Raw genomic sequence first — 16,555 nt, 5'->3', positions numbered from 1 at the left:
AAAACCAAAGTCACTTCACCAATTTACCAATACATTTTGGAGCAGTTCATGCTTCCTTCTGCTAACCAGCTGTTTGAAGATGCTAATTTCATTTTCTAGCAGGAATTGGCAACTGCCCACACTGCCAAAAGCACCAAAAGTTGGCGAATCTATGGGGTATTGTCAAGAGGAAAATGAGAAAAAACAGACCAAAAAATGCAGATAAGCTGAAAGCCACTGTCAAAGAAACCTGGGCTTCAATACCACCTCAGTAGTGCCACAAACTCATCACCTGCATGCCCCACTGAATTGAGGCAGTAATTGAAGCAAAAGGAGCCCCTACCTACAGTCGTGGCCAAAAGTTTTGAGAATTACATAAATATTGGAAATGAAGTTAAGTTTGCAAAAGAAGTTAAGTTGCAAAGAAACGCGTGCAGCCATCATTGCGTTGCATAAAAATGGCTTCACAGGCAAGGATATTGTGGCTACTAAGATTGCACCTAAATCAACAATTTATAGGATCATCAAGAACTTCAAGGAAAGAGGTTAAATTCTTGTAAAGAAGGCTTCAGGGCGTCCAAGAAAGTCCAGCAAGCGCCAGGATCGTCTCCTAAAGCTGGATCGGAGTGCCACCAGTGCAGAGCTTGCTCAGGAATGGCAGCAGGCAGTTGTGAGCGCATCTGCACGCACAGTGAGGCCAAGACTTTCGGAAGATGGCCTGGTGTCAAGAAGGTCAGCAAAGAAGCCACTTCTCTCCAAAAAAACATCAGGGACAGATTGATCTTCTGCAGAAAGTACAGTGAATGGACTGCTGAGGACTGGGGCAAAGTCATATTCTCTGATGAAGCCCCTTTCTGATTGTTTGGGGCATCTGGAAAAAGGCTTGTCCGGAGAAGAAAAGGTGAGCGCTACCATCAGTCCTGTGTCATGCCAACAGTAAAGCTATCACAGTGTCTGGGTTGTGTTCCCTGGGTATCCACTAGGTGTCCTCAGTTCCCACGGTGTCTATCATATCATCACTTCCTGTTCCTGTCAGGTGTTGCTGAAATGAAGGACCCAGATGCAGTAGAAATGGAACAAGAGTTTTATTCATTGGTAATTCGAACTGCTGAATTCCAGATCCACAATACCAGAACTCAATAGAGGAGATCAGAGTCCAAACAGATATGTTCCAGGCGAGCGGTAGTCAGTATCAGGCGATGGTCATTAAAGATGATAGCCCAGGCAGATTCAGAGAGATCCACAAATCTAGATAATAATCCAGAGCAAACAATCCAAAAAGCCCCGATGAACAGACCACTGGTCAAGGAGCATAGACAATCCAGACAGCAGTTGAAATAACTGAGCAGAAAAAAAAGAGAAACTGAGAAAAAAAATACAAAACTATAACTGATGAATCAAAACAAGAAACGCATAAAAAGCGTCAACAACAAAACACACTGGCAAAGACAAAGAGAAAACATGAGATTTAAATAAGGAAAAAATAATTGAGGAAATGACAAACAGCTGAGAACGCATACACAACCGCACTGATTGCAAAGCGCAATCAGCTGAATGCGGCTGGCACGCGCAAGTGAAAAACAAAACAAATCAACACGTGCACAACCACGTCGATCGCAAAAAGCAAACAGCTGATCTTGGCAGACACGTGCAAACAGAAACAAAAACAAAGGCTCCAGCAGGAGCGAGGGACAGATCAAACCTGAGCCCTGACAGTTCCCTTATTTGGTCACCTTCCTCCTTGTTCTAGTTAATTGATTGTTCCCCACCTGTCTCCTTTTTCCCCATTATCCTTCTGTGTATTTAAACCCGGTCTGTCTGAGTCTTTGTCACGGAGTCCTTGTCGTATGTATGATACCTCCCAAAGTCTGCTCTTCCTGTGTGTTCTTGTTTGTTTTGATGTTATTGGATTTTCTGGTTTTGACCCTGCCTGGACTGTTTACCCCTTTGGATTTGCCCTTGTAATAAATCTCACACCTGCAATTGGATCTCTCCTGTGTTTCTTGTATCACCGTACGTGACAGAAGGACTCCGTCATGCCTAGATCCAGCGGTGTGGGATTTCGAAATCTGTTCCCCAGCCACCATGGAGGAACGGAGGGGGAGATTCCGAAACTTGACCACTGTTACGACCCTCTTAAAAATGGTCTAGGGGTAAAAGGAGTAACATTCAAAAATTTTGCGGTAAACCTGTAAAACTGATGGAGGCAGCAAGATACAATGCAGAGACACCAGTTGCCAACAAATGTGATTTATTGTACAACGTGAAAACCCAAATAACTACCAAAAAGAATATAAATCATTAAAGAGCGCCAAGCACTATAAACTTCCCTATTCTCAACTAATAAAAACCAAACAAACAAGGGGTGGCGTTCACCTCTTACCTAGGGTGTCTAAACAGATCGAGTTACCTAAATGTTGCACAATGGAAGTCGCACGACATCTTTTCTATCCACCTTCCTCTTGGGTAAGGAGTAAACGTCCTAGAGCCTAAGCTCAGCAAAGCTCAAAGAGCAACACCATCCAAGTCACAAAGTGACAAAAACAAACAAAATGGCAAATCAAAAAGAGGAAAGGTTCAAAAGAAAAATGGTTAAAACAAACAAATTGAAATTTGGCATAAACAAAGAAACAAATCAAATCAAGAAACAAGTAACAACAAAACCCCAGGAAGCAAAAAAGGTCTCCAGTTCACTTCCTTGCAGGTCCTTTTATCTGATGGTGGAAACTTTACTGGCACTGGATAGGTCGGTGTCACATTGATTAATGCAGACGGACAGCTTCCAGAGCCAATCAGCAGACAAGGGAGGCGCCTAAGAGATTGACAGCCAAGGAGGGAAGGAGCGAGAGCGAGCAGGCACTCACAGGAATATTTATGGATGTAACACTCCCATCCTTAAGAACAAACTCATTTGTAAAAATAAACACCATACCCAACTATGCTCTTGAGAGAGCATCAGCTAAGACATTCTCTGAACCCTTCTTATGTCTGATTTCTAAATTGTAGCTCTGGACAATAAGAGCCCAGCGCATTAAACGCTGATTGTGGTTGCACATTCGAGTTAAAAACACAAGAGGATTGTGATCTGTATAAACCACAATCGGAAGACTACTGGAACCAAGGTAGACAAAGTGTTGTAATGCGAACAATAAAGCAAGAGCTTCTTTTTCAATTGTTGAGTAATTTAGCTGATGTTTATTAAACTTACGAGAAAAATAACTAATGGGATGTTCTATCCCATTCTCATCCTCCTGAATAAGAACGGCACCAGCACCCACGGCGCTGGCATCAACCTCCAATCTAAAAACGCGAGTACAATCAGGTGCCATTAAAACAGGGGCATTACACATCAAAGTTTTGACTGAATCAAAAGCATGCTGACTCTCAGCAGACCACTCATAAGTTTTAGAAGGGCTGAGTAATGAAGTAAGTGGACTCACGACAGTAGATAAATTCTTACAGAAGCTACGATAATAGCCTGCCATACCCAAGAACCTCCGCAACTCTCTACGGGTAGTAGGAACCAGAAATTCCGTTATTGCCGTGACCTTGGCCTCTACTGGTCATACTTGGCCTTGACCAACTTCCTTACCCAGGTAAGTGACCGTTGCTTTGCCAAATTCACATTTTGCTAGGTTAAGCGTTAAATTTGCTTTAACCAGTCGTTCAAATACTGTTCTTAACAGTCCAATGTGTTCTGTCCAACTCAACGAATACAACACCAGATCGTCAAGATATGCATTGCAATTTGGTACATCACGTAAAACTATATCAACGAGGCGCTGGAATGTTGCTGGGGCATTTCTAAGCCCGAAAGACATCGCTGTATACTGGAGGAAGTTATCTGGGGTTACAAAGGCTGAAATCTCCGAAGCTTGTTGGGTGAGTGGAACTTGCCAATATCCTTTCAGCATATCAAGTTTTGTAACGAAACGTGCAGAACCGATGTTATCTATACAATCCTCCAATCGAGGTAACGGGTAACTGTCTGGCACAGTCACAGCATTTACCTTACGGTAATCAGTGCAGAATCTGAAGGTGCCATCGGGTTTGGGAACAAGCAGGCACAGAGATCCAGGGACTGCAACTGGGCTTGGCTAAATCATTTTCCAGCAAATACTCTACCTCTTGACGCATAACAGATCTTTTTACGGAGTTAACACGATAAGAAAGTTGCTTAATAGGACGAGCTCCATTCACCTTAATATCATGTTTCAGGACATTTGTTTGTGTAGGAACATCACCAAACAGACATTTGAAATCAGAAAGTAATGTTACAATGTCTATCCTCTGATCCACAGTCAAATGATCAAGATAGGAGCGTAGATCTTCTAAAATCTCTGAATTTGCTAACCTTGTACCCTGCTGAAAAGCCTGGCGAAGCACCACACCATCTGTGTCCACACCCAAGATACTAGGAGATGGCGCCAAATCCACAGCTATCGCAACAGAAGAGACCGCGGGCCCTGCAGTCTGTCCCACAGCACTTGAGATTGACGACTCTCTAGTATGATAAGCTTTTAACATGTTTAGGTGACAAACACGGGTTTTTCGTTTTCGATCAGGTGTGTACAACATGTAATCAGTTTCACTCATTCTCTTTTTCACAACATAAGGACCAAAGAAACGAGCAGACAAAGATGATCCTGGGACAGGTAACAGCACAAGCACTTCATCACCTGGTTGAAATGATCGCACTACCGCTTGCTTATCGTATTTACTCTTCATGTCTTTCTGAGCATTAGCAAGCGATTCTCTAGCTAGCGACCAAGCAGTATGAAGACAATTTTGCATACAAAATCTAATACATTAGTGTTTGAACTCAACTTGGGTTCTAAAATCTGTTCTTTAAGAATTTTGAGTGGACCTCTAACTTGGTGTCCGAACACAAGTTTGGCTGGGCTAAAACCAAGAGATTCTTGACTGGTCTCTCTGACAGCAAATAAAACTAAGGGAACCCCCTCATCCCAGTCTTTAGCAGTGTCCTGGCAGTATTTCTTAAGCATTGATTTAAGAGTTTGGTGAAAATGCTCAAGTGCACCCTGACTCTGCGGATGGTATGCACTTGAGACTCTGTGAGAGATTGCCAGTGATTCAAGTACTTGTTTAAAAAGTTTTGATAAAAAGTTTGTACCTTGATCCGTTTGCACTACTTTTGGAAGTCCAAACGTGGAAAAGAACTTCACCAATGCTTTTATGATGACAGGCGCAGTGATTTTTCGTAGTGGAATTGCCTCTGGGAATCTGGTAGCCACACACATCATGGTTAATAAAAATTGGTTACCAGACTTAGTCTTAGGTAATGGACCAACGCAGTCTACCATCACATGTTCAAACGGTTCTCCAATCGCAGGTATAGGAGACAAAGGAGCAGGTGGAATTCTCTGGTTCGGTTTCCCGACAATCTGACAGCTATGACAAGTACGACAATCACGCTAGAGCCACAAAAAGTGTTGTCAGACAGCTGTAATTTACCTGCCAAAATAAATGATTGCATGGCACCAGTGTCCCTAAGTATTCTTACTTCTTCCTGGTCCTCTCTTATCCCACTCAGTGAGATTAACCCTTTCGACACAAAGGGCCGATAACTCTCATCAATTCTTTCCTCAGTATGCACAGCGACTGCAGATTTAAGAGCCTTCACAAACCCCACACTCTTTGGTTGTGGTTGCTGCTTGCACTTCAACGCCAAGCAATCCGCGATCACGTGCCCTTTTTTGTGACAGTAAAAACATTCACGCTCCTCTTTATTATGAGGTGGACTAAATCTGGAATGTGACGTTTGAGATTGCGAACTGTCAATCTGTAACTTTTCAGGACGTGTACAGGCAAATACATTCTTGTGGGTTAAAATAAACTCATCTGCAAGTACCGCTGCGTGTGACAAAGTGGTCACCTTCTGTTCACTAAGGTATACTACTACGCGTTCAGATAAGCATCCATTAAATTCCTCTAGCAATATCAACTCTCTTAAGGAGTCAAAATCACTCACTTTACTGGCAGCGCACCATTTATCAAACAACACTCCCTTCTCCCTAGCAAATTCCACAAATGTTTGTGTAGGACTCTTTTTGTGTTTCCTAAAACGTTGCCTATAAGCTTCCGGAACCAACTCATATGCTCGCAGGATAGCAGACTTCACAGACTCATATTTCAGACTCTCTTCTAACGATAATAAAGAGACTTGAGCGGGGACTGGCTGTACAGCTGAGCTGGTAGCAACATTTGATGCACCTAGCTCAAGCTGCCTCAGCTTCACCTGCGTCTCAGCCTCAATTTCCAGCTTACGTACTTCCAACTGCAAATTCAGTTCTGCTTGGCGTACCTGGGCTCTCTCTTGCACTTCATAATGCAAACGGGCAAGGCGGACCTTCAGTCGCGATCCATCCCGTGAATCAACAGAACTGGGTGAAAACGGCTCAAACGGTGGTAAGCCAGCCTTGGCTTTGACCTCGGCCTCCACGTCAGCATCATCTCCACCACTACGCTTGTCCTCCTCCCCAGAACTGAATTGCGCCAGAGCCACACCATCCACGTTAACATCTCCACCTGTTTCACTGCCCCCAACGTTTGACATAGGCAACACCTGCAACTCATTCAAACGCAAGATCAGTATTTGTTTTATTTCTTCTTTAAGAGACTGTTTACTTACGACAATCTGAAAATGGTCTGCAATCTGCAATAAATCCTGCTTCCTGCATGAATTAATTTGCTGTACAGATGGACTGGTAACAAAATCTTGCAACTTAAACACTTCCATAATTAATAACCAACCAATAAGAATTACACTACTACACCACATGAGAAAATCCTATACTGTCACAGTACAAACAACGCAATGTCCATTGCTTTGCCACCAACACATTTACAAAGTTACCACAATTAACATACTCTTTTGGTATTAATTGATCTCGGACGAGCCCCCATTAAATGTTACGACCCTCTTAAAAATGGTCTAGGGGTAAAAGGAGTAGGGCCTAAGAGATTGACAGCCAAGGAGGGAAGGAGCGAGAGAGAGCAGGCACTCACAGGAATATTTATGGATGTAACAACCACCCTTCGTCAAAGGGGGAGTGAGGTGGGTGGCCTGGCACAATTGTTTTGGACCATGGCAGTCGGATTAGGGTATAATGACGTGGCACTGAAAGACTTATTTAATAATTGCCTGGATGACCCTTTACCTCAATGGGAGATGAAGGGGTTGGAGATCCTGGACTTTTGGGGGTTTACCCATTACCTGCGCCATCGTGCTCAGTGGGATGCAGCAACCACACCTGAGTCTCCAGAGAAGATGGCCGCCAGCCCAGCGCCACAGCACAAAATGGCCACAGCACAAAATGGCCGCCAATCCAGAGCCACAGCACAAGATGGCCACCAGCCCAGCGCCACAGCACAAGATAGCCAGCAGCTTAGAGCCACAGCACAAGATGGCCGCCAGCCCAGCGCCACAGCACAAGATGGCCGACTCAACGCCTGAGTCTCCAGACAAGGTGCCACCGCCTCGCCATCATAGAGGGCGGAGGAGGAGGAGACAGGCGTCTACCGTTCCTCAAGGTCCGGAGAACGTTCCCGAGCGGGCCACTGCCGTCCAGGAGGACGTTCCCGAGCAGGCCGTCCCCCCCCCCCCCCCCGAGGCGGTGACCGATGCTGTTCCGGAGGCCGAGGCGGTGCCCAATGCCGTTCCGGAGGCCGTTCCCGAGGTGGTGCCCGATGCTGTTCCGGAGGCCGAGGCGGTGCCCGAGGCTGTTTCCAGAGGCCGAGGTGGTGACCGATGCCGAGGCGGTGACCGAAGCTGTTCCGGAGGCCGAGGCGGTGACCGAAGCTGTTCCGGAGGCCGAGGCGGTGACCGAAGCTGTTCCGGAGGCCGAGGCGGTGCCCGATGCTGTTCCGGATGCCGAGGCAGTGTCCGTTGCTGTTCTGGAGGCCGAGGCGGTGCCCGAGGCTGTTACCGAGGCCCTTCCAGAGGCGGTGCCCGAAGCCGAGGCGTCTCACGTCTCCACAGGCAGTCCAAAGTCAGGTCAGGGGCCCATTGACTTTCCAGAGTTGAGTCAGTTCCCGGTTGACCCTCCAGAGTCGAGTCAGGTGTTCATGGACCCTCCTGAGTCAGGGTTAGTCACCGTCGACCATCCAGAGTCAGGGCTAGCTCCTGTTGACCTTCCAGAGTCGAGTCAGGTTCCATTGAACTCTCCAGAGTCGAGTCAGATTCCAGTTGACCCTCCAGAGTCCAGTCAGGTTCCAGTTGACCCTCCAGAGTCCAGTCAGGTTCCAGTTGACCCTCCAGAGTCCAGTCAGGTTCCAGTTGACCCTCCAGAGTCGAGTCAGGTTCCAGTTGACCCTCCAGAGTCGAGTCAGGTTCCAGTTGACCCTCCTGAGTCGAGTCAGGGTCCAGTTGACCCTCCAGAGTCGAGTCAGGTTCCAGTTGACCCTCCAGAGTCGAGTCAGGTTCCAGTTGACCCTCCAGAGTTGAGTCAGTTTCCAGTTGACCCTCCAGAGTCAGGGCCAGTCACCGCTGACCCTCCAGAGTCAGGGCCAGTCACCGCTGACCCTCCAGAGTCAGGGCCAGTCACTGCTGACCTTCCAGAGTCAGGACTAGTCACCAGGGACCTTCCAGAGACAAGGCGGGTCACCGTTGAACTTTCAGAGTCAAGTCAAGTCACTGGGTGGTCTGCTGCTCCGCCCTGTTGGACTCCGGCATCGACCACAGGGGCGTGGTGGTCATCTGCTCCGCCCTGGGGGACTCTGGCGTCGACCACGAGGACGTGGTGGTCCTCTGCTCCGCCCTGGGGGACTCTGGCGTCGACCACGAGGACGTGGTGGTCCTCTGCTCCGCCCTGGGGGGCTTCCGCTCTGACCACACGGACGTGGTGGTCTTCTGCTCCGCCCTGGGGGGCTTCCGCTCTGACCACACGGACATGGTGGTCTTCTGCTCCGCCCTGGGGGGCGCTTGCCCTGACTACACGGTTGTGGTGGTCTTCCGCTTCGCCCTGGAGGACTCTGGCGTCGACCACAAGGATGTGGTGGTCTTCTGCTCCGCCCTGGGGGGCTTCATGTTGTTGTTTTTGCCTTTTTTTTTTTTTTCTTCACTTCTGTCCCCGTTCCTTTCTGTTAATTTGGCCCTCCGTCCCTTCCCCTGAACCTCCTCCGGTCCTCCTCCCTCCTGGTCTTCCTGTTTTGTGTTTACATTCTGGTGCCTGTTCCCCATGTTTTTCTTTTCTGGCCCTCCGTCCCTCCCCCTGAGCCTCCACCTGTCCGCCTCCCTCCTGGTCTCTGTTTTGTCTATCGTGGAGCGTCTGGAAGCCGCTCCGTAGAGGGGGGGTTCTGTCACAGTGTCTGGGTTGTGTTCCCTGGGTATCCACTAGGTGTCCTCAGTTCCCACTGTGTCTATCATATCATCACTTCCTGTTCCCTTATTTGGTCACCTTCCTCCTTGTTCTAGTTAATTGATTGTTCCCCACCTGTCTCCTGTTTCCCCATTATCCTTCTGTGTATTTAAACCCGATCTGTCTGAGTCTTTGTCACGGAGTCCTTGTCGTATGTATGATACCTCCCAGAGTCTGCTCTTCCCGTGTGTTCTTGTTTGTTTTGATGTTATTGGATTTTCTGGTTTTGACCCTGCCTGGACTGTTTACCCCTTTGGATTTGCCCTTGTAATAAATCTCACACCTGCAATTGGATCTCTCCTGTGTTTCTTGTATCACCGTACGTGACAAAAGCATCCTGACACCATTCATGTGTGGGGTTGCTTCTCATCCAAGGGAGTGGGCTCACTCACATTTCTGCCCAAAAACACAGCCATGAATAAAGAATGGTACCAAAACACCCTCCAACAGCAACTTCTTCCAACAATCCAACAACAGTTTGTGAAGAACAATGCATTTTCCAGCATAATGGAGCACCATGCCATAAGGCAAAAGTGATAACTAAGTAGCTCGGGGACCAGAATGTTGAAATTTTGGGTCCATGGCGTGGAAACTCCCCAGATCTTAATCCCATTGAGAACTTGTGGTCAGTCCTCAAGAGGCGGGTGGACAAACAAAAACCCACTAATTCTGACAAACTCCAAGAAGTGATTATGAAAGAATGGGTTGCTATCAGTCAGGATTTGGCCCAGAAGTTGATTGAGAGCATGCCCAGTCGAATTGCAGAGGTCCTGAAAAAGAAGGGCCAACACTGCAAATACTGACTCTTTGCATAAATGTCATGTAATTATCGATAAAAGCCTTTGAAACGTATGAAGTGCTTGTAATTATATTTCAGTACATCACAGAAACAACTGAAACAAAGATCTAAAAGCAATTTAGCAGCAACTTTTTGAAAACTAATATTTATGTAATTCTCAAAACTTTTGGCCACGACTGTAGTATTGAGTACATGTTAAGGGGTGGTGTTAGCGCAGTGGATAAGACGCATGCCTGTGGTGTGGGAGACCCGGGTTCGAATCCACTGTGAACCGCCAGTGTGTCCCTGAGCAAGACACTTAACCCCTAGTTGCTCCAGAGGCGTGCGACCTCTGACATATATAGCAATTGTAAGTCGCTTTGGATAAAAGCGTCAGCTAAAATGAATAAATGTAAATGTATGTACAATAAATTAACATACTTTCCAGAAGGACAACAATGTACTAAAATGCTTTATTGGTGTTATAAAGTATTCTAATTTGTTAAGATTTTTTAAAGTTTCTGTTAAATGTGAGCCCAAATCATCACAATTAAAAGAACCAAAGACTTAAACAACTTCAGTATGTGTGTACTGACTTTAATACATGAGTTTCACTATATGATTTTAAGTACTGAAAGAAATAAACTTTTCCATGACGTTCTAATTTATTGAGAATTACCTGTATATACACTCACGCGTAAATACAAAAGGAGAGTAAAGTGGATGAATGAAGCCATTAGAAAAAACAGAGAATGCATTCATGGAAAGAGTCAGTTAACCACCTGAGTAAAACCATCATCGCCATTTATAATGGGGTCTATCCACTTTTTCTTCAGTAGGAAGTAAGCCTATGGGTGAGACTTCCATTTCATTAGCCGCTATAGGAAAATAACGAGGAGAATAACAATGTGCAGTAAACGGTAAAACTGGAGTAAAAGGTGTTCTTAATTAAGATAACAGATTAAAATAAAATGACAGGACACATCAATTGTCAATGTCAAGCAGCAAAACAAACTGTTTTGTACATCTAAAAATAGCTGGACGCAAATGAGGCCAGAAGCTAGAGCCATAGAATTTACAAATGAACAAATTAAGGTCAGGAAAAAGGGGGAAAGTTTAGTTTAGTTAAATGTATGATCCTTGCATTGCCTTGGTTGTTGACAAGTGTCCGGATGCAGCCTCAGATGAAAGTCTTGATAGCCTTAAGGTTTTTGGACTTGTGATCATGTTCTTTTGGGTTTGAAGAGTGATGAATTCCAAAGATGTTCTGACTTGATGGTAATCATTTCTTTCCAGTGGAAAGTGAAAAAAAGGCTAAGAGAGAAAACTTAGCAGAAGAAGAAAAAGATGGGCGGAACTGTGCGTAAGCATTTTAAGGTCTGAGAAGATTCACGCCTCTCAGGATGGGCTTGTCCAATGAGAAAGGCTGAAATTCCAACCAGGAGGTTGGAGATATTAGTTTTACGGTCCTTTGGCTGAAAGTTTATATGGAACTCTATTGAGTGTTAATGCAAACACTCTTAGAACACTAATATATTGTCTATGTACCAACATATAATATAGAGTTTTGTTTAGATCATCAAAAGACAAATTCATAGATATTAAGCATGGTAAGATTACACATAAGATTACATGAACAAGTGGTTCTATCATAAGCATGCATAAAACGGTTTACAATACAAAAAGACAACATACAAGAAGAGTAACAACATACAGTACACAATGACCTGAAGTATATAGCCGCGTTTCCACTGCTGGAACTTTACCCAGGAACTAGGGACTATGGGCTGGTACTTGATGTGTTGCCACCGCAGGAACCAGGATCTAAATAAACTTCCTGGTAAAAAAAAAAATGCCCCTCAGAAAGTCCCTGCTTGCGAGGTAGTACTTTTTCAAAGGTCCAGAGCTTTCGGGAGCGGGACTTGGGCACTAAACATGCTGATTGGTAGAGTTCACGCAGCATTTTGATTTCAACCACTATTTATTCGGATCATTTTCAAAATATTACTGTTATTGTGTCATGAAATGTAGTTTTAAAAGTATTTCAGGCAAGAATATAGTTGTTTAAAACTCAAATCTGTGGTTTACTTATAAAGACAGCACCTATTTTAAAATATGTTTCGCCGATTTTGGAGACTCATATATCCAGTATATTCAGTGCTCATATATCTGTCTAAAGCAGTGTCAACTCGGCTAGTCCTTCTGACTAGCCAAGGGACTCTTTATGTTAAATGAAAATAAAAAGAGGCAATTGATATAATATTTTGTTTCATTGTAATGGCTATATACACAAATTTCACTGAACTAAGTAAATTTCTACGGCTATTATTATGTTTAAATGAAAACAGCCATATCACCCTGGAGCCCAAGACCAGTTTCCCACTGAAGCTAAGCAGGGTTGAGCCTGGTCAGTACCTGGATGGGAGACCTCCTGAGAAAACTAGGTTGTTGCTGGAAGAGGTGCTAGTGAGGCCAGCATGGGGTGCTCACCCTGTGGTCTGTGTGGGTCCTAGCGCCCCAGTGTAGTGATGGGGACACTATACTGTCAACAAGCACCGTCCTTCGGATGAGACGTTAAACCGAGGTCCTGACTCTCTGTGGTCATTAAAAATCCCAGGATGTCTTTCGAAAAGAGTAGAGGTTTGACCACGGCATCCTGGCTAAATTCGCCCATTGGCCTCTGACCATCATGGCCTCCTAACAATCCCCATATCCACTGATTGGCTTCATCACTCTGTCTCCTCTCCACCAGTAAGCTGGTGTGTGGTGGGCGTTCTGGCACACTATGGCTGCCGTCGCATCATCCAGGTGGATGCTGCACACTGGTGGTGGATGAGGAGATACCCCCAGACTATGTAAAGCGCTTTGAGTGCCTAGAAAAGCGCTATATAAAATGTAATGAATTATTATTATTATTATAATTATTAAAACAAAAGGAGGCATTGGTATTTGATATCCTATTTAGTTTTATTGTAAATATACAGTGAGGAAAACTGCAGTAGCCAAGGCGAGCTGACTGATGTTACCAAGTACACTGCTGTTTGCAGAATTACCAGATTTGCGTCATCACACTCCCAAGTCAAATGCGCAAAGTTCGAACTACCGAGGATGCAAGTCTGAAATTTGCATACTTTTTATTGAGAAACGCGTGCAGACCTACGTCACCAGAGTATTTGCCTAGTCTTCACGGTACTTCAGACCATGGTGGAAACACAGAAAGCAACAGGTCTGGGGGGGGGGGGGGGGGGGGGAGGGGGGTGGAGTTCCTGGTCCAATTGTTCTGGGTAATTTCAGTGGAAGCCTGACATATGTGTTTTCATTCAAAGAAAGGTTTTACTATAAATTAATCTGTTTAAGAGACAATTGAGCAAGATTAGCTTTGCCCGCATTCATTTGAGCCATAAAACTAGTGTTATCAGACAATTTGTCTTTGGTTGCTGTGGAACCAGAGGCATGTTCTGCATTTTTGAGGTGTTAGTTGCATTTCAGAGGAAAATCTCAGGGCATAACTTTTATTCTCACTGTTGCCACCGTGGACATGTTTTGAAGGCCTATTTGTTAAATTAGGGTACGGATACATGAAGTGGCCAAAAAGCTGAGGAAGACTAATATTTCAGCAGATTTTAATTAAAATGTGCCCCAAAACAAGAAAAAATAATTTAAGAAAGCATATTAATATTGCATATTATAAAATATAAAGTTTACTGTGTAGTTTTGGAGAAAAATAGTGTTAAAATACAGAACACTGACTATTTCCTGCTTTTTCTACATGCATTTTTTTAATTTCTTAAGAATTAACATAAAAATTTCAACAAATTATTCTTCAGGACACCCAAGAATCTGTCTGTGTCAACTTTCACTGGGTTTTACTGTAGAATTTAGAGTTTTTTTTTAATTCAAGGTCTGACAAAATGCATTATTATATTGAGCATTTCTTTATATTTAAACAGCCATTTAAAAAAATTAATTCAGAGTTAACATGAAACATTCAATACATTGTTCTTCCGGATGACCATGACTCTGTTCGTGTCAACTTTGACTGGGCACCCCAGGGTTGTGTGTTGAGCCCCTTACTCTACATTTTATACACTCACGACTGCACCCCAGTTCATGAAAGTAATACTATTATCAAGTTTGCCGATGACACCACTGTAGTTGGACTTATTCACAATAATGATGAGTCCGCCTACAGGGATGAAATCCAAAAACTCTCCGCCTGGTGCTCCACCAACAACCTGTCTCTCAACGCCTCTAAGACCAAAGAGGTGGTGGTAGACTTCCGCAGGAAAAAGATTGACCTTGCCCCCATCTACATTAATGGAGAAATTGTGGAGAGGGTTAAGGACTTCAAATTCCTAGGGACATACATTTCACAGGACATCACCTGGGCAACCAACACTACAGCCCTTGTGAAGAAGGCTCAGCAGCGACTGTACTTTCTCAGGTCACTCAACAAAATTAACCTCTCCCAGAAATTGCTTTTATTCTTTTACAACTGTTCTGTCCAAAGTATAATCTCACACGATATTCTGGTGTGGTTTAGTAGCTGCACCGCTGCTGACAAAAAAGCGCTGGACAGAGTAAGGAAATCAGCACAAAATATAATTCACACACAACTCCCCTCACTCATGGACATATATTACACCAGATGCATGCAGCGGGCAAAAAATATAATTCAGGACTGTTCCCATCCAGGTCACGGCCTCTTCATTTTGTTGCCATCTGGAAGGCGCTACAGATCTTTCCGGGGTCGCACCTCAAGACTTTTTAATAGTTTTTATCCAAATGCTATAAAATACCTGAACTCATGAGCATTTAGAGCATTTTAATGACATATTTTAGCTATTTTATCATGTTGTTTGTTCTTTCTTATAATGTATTTATGTATTAATATACAGTAGTTTTGTTATATTATGTGTTACCACCATGGGAAGTGCAATTTAAATTTCGTTGTTATATGCAATGACAATAATGTGTATTTGCACTGATGTGTATTTCCCGATAAGGTTGCCTTTTAGTGCACTATGAAGACTCTTAATGTATATCTTAACTAAAGGTATACCATTCCTAGGTGTTTTCCCACGAACTATACCTTAGGAGATTGCTTAGAGGTATACCTTCTTATGTGTGATGTTACCAGGTGCTGTCCATGAGGGTGGTGCTGAATTAGTTGAAATCGTTGGATCGAGAATGGATATTGCAATCTATGCAGGAGCTGCTTCAGTTTGTTATGTGAGAAAGTGGTGTTCTTTGTAAAAGAAGTGTTTTATTTTACAAAAATTTAACTTTTGCTTTGCAACAAGCCTCATGTCAGGGAACAAATCAGGAATTAAAAATATATGCCCAGCGCACCACATAAAACACGGAAAAAAAAAACTTACATGAGTCACTGCTTAATAATTTAACAGCTTATAAAAAAAATAAAAAAAATGGACACATGGACCTACACAATTTCAACAGAAAAACATTCTGGTAAGATTGTTTTCCAACAAGAAGCACTTCAGAAATAGATGAGATGGCATTTATCAGGAAACAAGGGATCTTATAAAAATCCAAATTGCAAACTAATTCCAACCCTGCATATTTTGTATTATTTTGAAATTTTGAAACCTGCAACCTCTTGCACAATCATGACTAAAAAAATATAATGAAATAGTAGCATATTAATTATTGGGGTTGAAAATTTAATTTATTGTTAGCTTCCTGTTTCAGCTTTATCACTTTCTAGCCACAACCGGAATTGCATGTGCATGTGTCATGGTACTCTTTGATAATGTTGGAATATGTAATTTGCAGGAGAAGAATGGTTTAATAAAGCTGTTATTGGTGTATACAAAAAGTATTCTTGTAGCTAAGTTAAAGAGCGGATCATAAGTGTGGGTATTTGGACAGGCCCAATCAGAGAATTTGACTGAGCTAATGTTGCTTTATGTAAGCAATAAGCTTTCCAGAAGATCTAGTGCAAATGATTTGTCAGCTATTAACAATCATTTCAATTATTGATTTGATTTAGTTAATAGAAGGTAATTTTTTAAACTTTGTAATTTATTTTTAAATATTTAATACAACTGATTTTTTATTTAAAGTGATCATAACTCAATACAAACATTCTATGGTGAAAACAAAATATCTTTAATTAACAAAGGTAAATTATGGAGAAAGCAAGCAAAGAACATTCACATTAAAGAATATTACTAATTTCAGTTTAGCTAGAGTTTAAGCACTCAAAATTCCTATTATAATCAATGAAGCTGTCCACACTGTAAATTAATTTCTTTTATGTCCTATATAACTTATATAGTTCATACACGTGCACTTTGTTGCTTATGATGAATTCGAATTTAGGATGCGCGCACTGAACAAAACTGAGATTTCCGCAATGACTAATCTGAGCACCTCTGATAGGCCATTGTGTTCA

General features: G+C 43.3%; 1 pseudogene; it reads right to left on the bottom strand.

Moving 5' to 3' along the window:
* The window catches only part of LOC132108038 (alpha-2-macroglobulin-like), a 67,065-nt pseudogene that overhangs the window by 27,077 nt on the left and 23,433 nt on the right, over positions 1-16,555 (bottom strand).

The sequence above is a fragment of the Carassius carassius genome, chromosome 28 (assembly GCF_963082965.1).
Source record: "Carassius carassius chromosome 28, fCarCar2.1, whole genome shotgun sequence".
Classification (NCBI taxonomy): domain Eukaryota; kingdom Metazoa; phylum Chordata; class Actinopteri; order Cypriniformes; family Cyprinidae; genus Carassius; species Carassius carassius.
The sequence above is the reverse complement of the archived record's forward strand: the minus strand, read 5'-3'. Positions and strand labels throughout refer to the sequence as shown.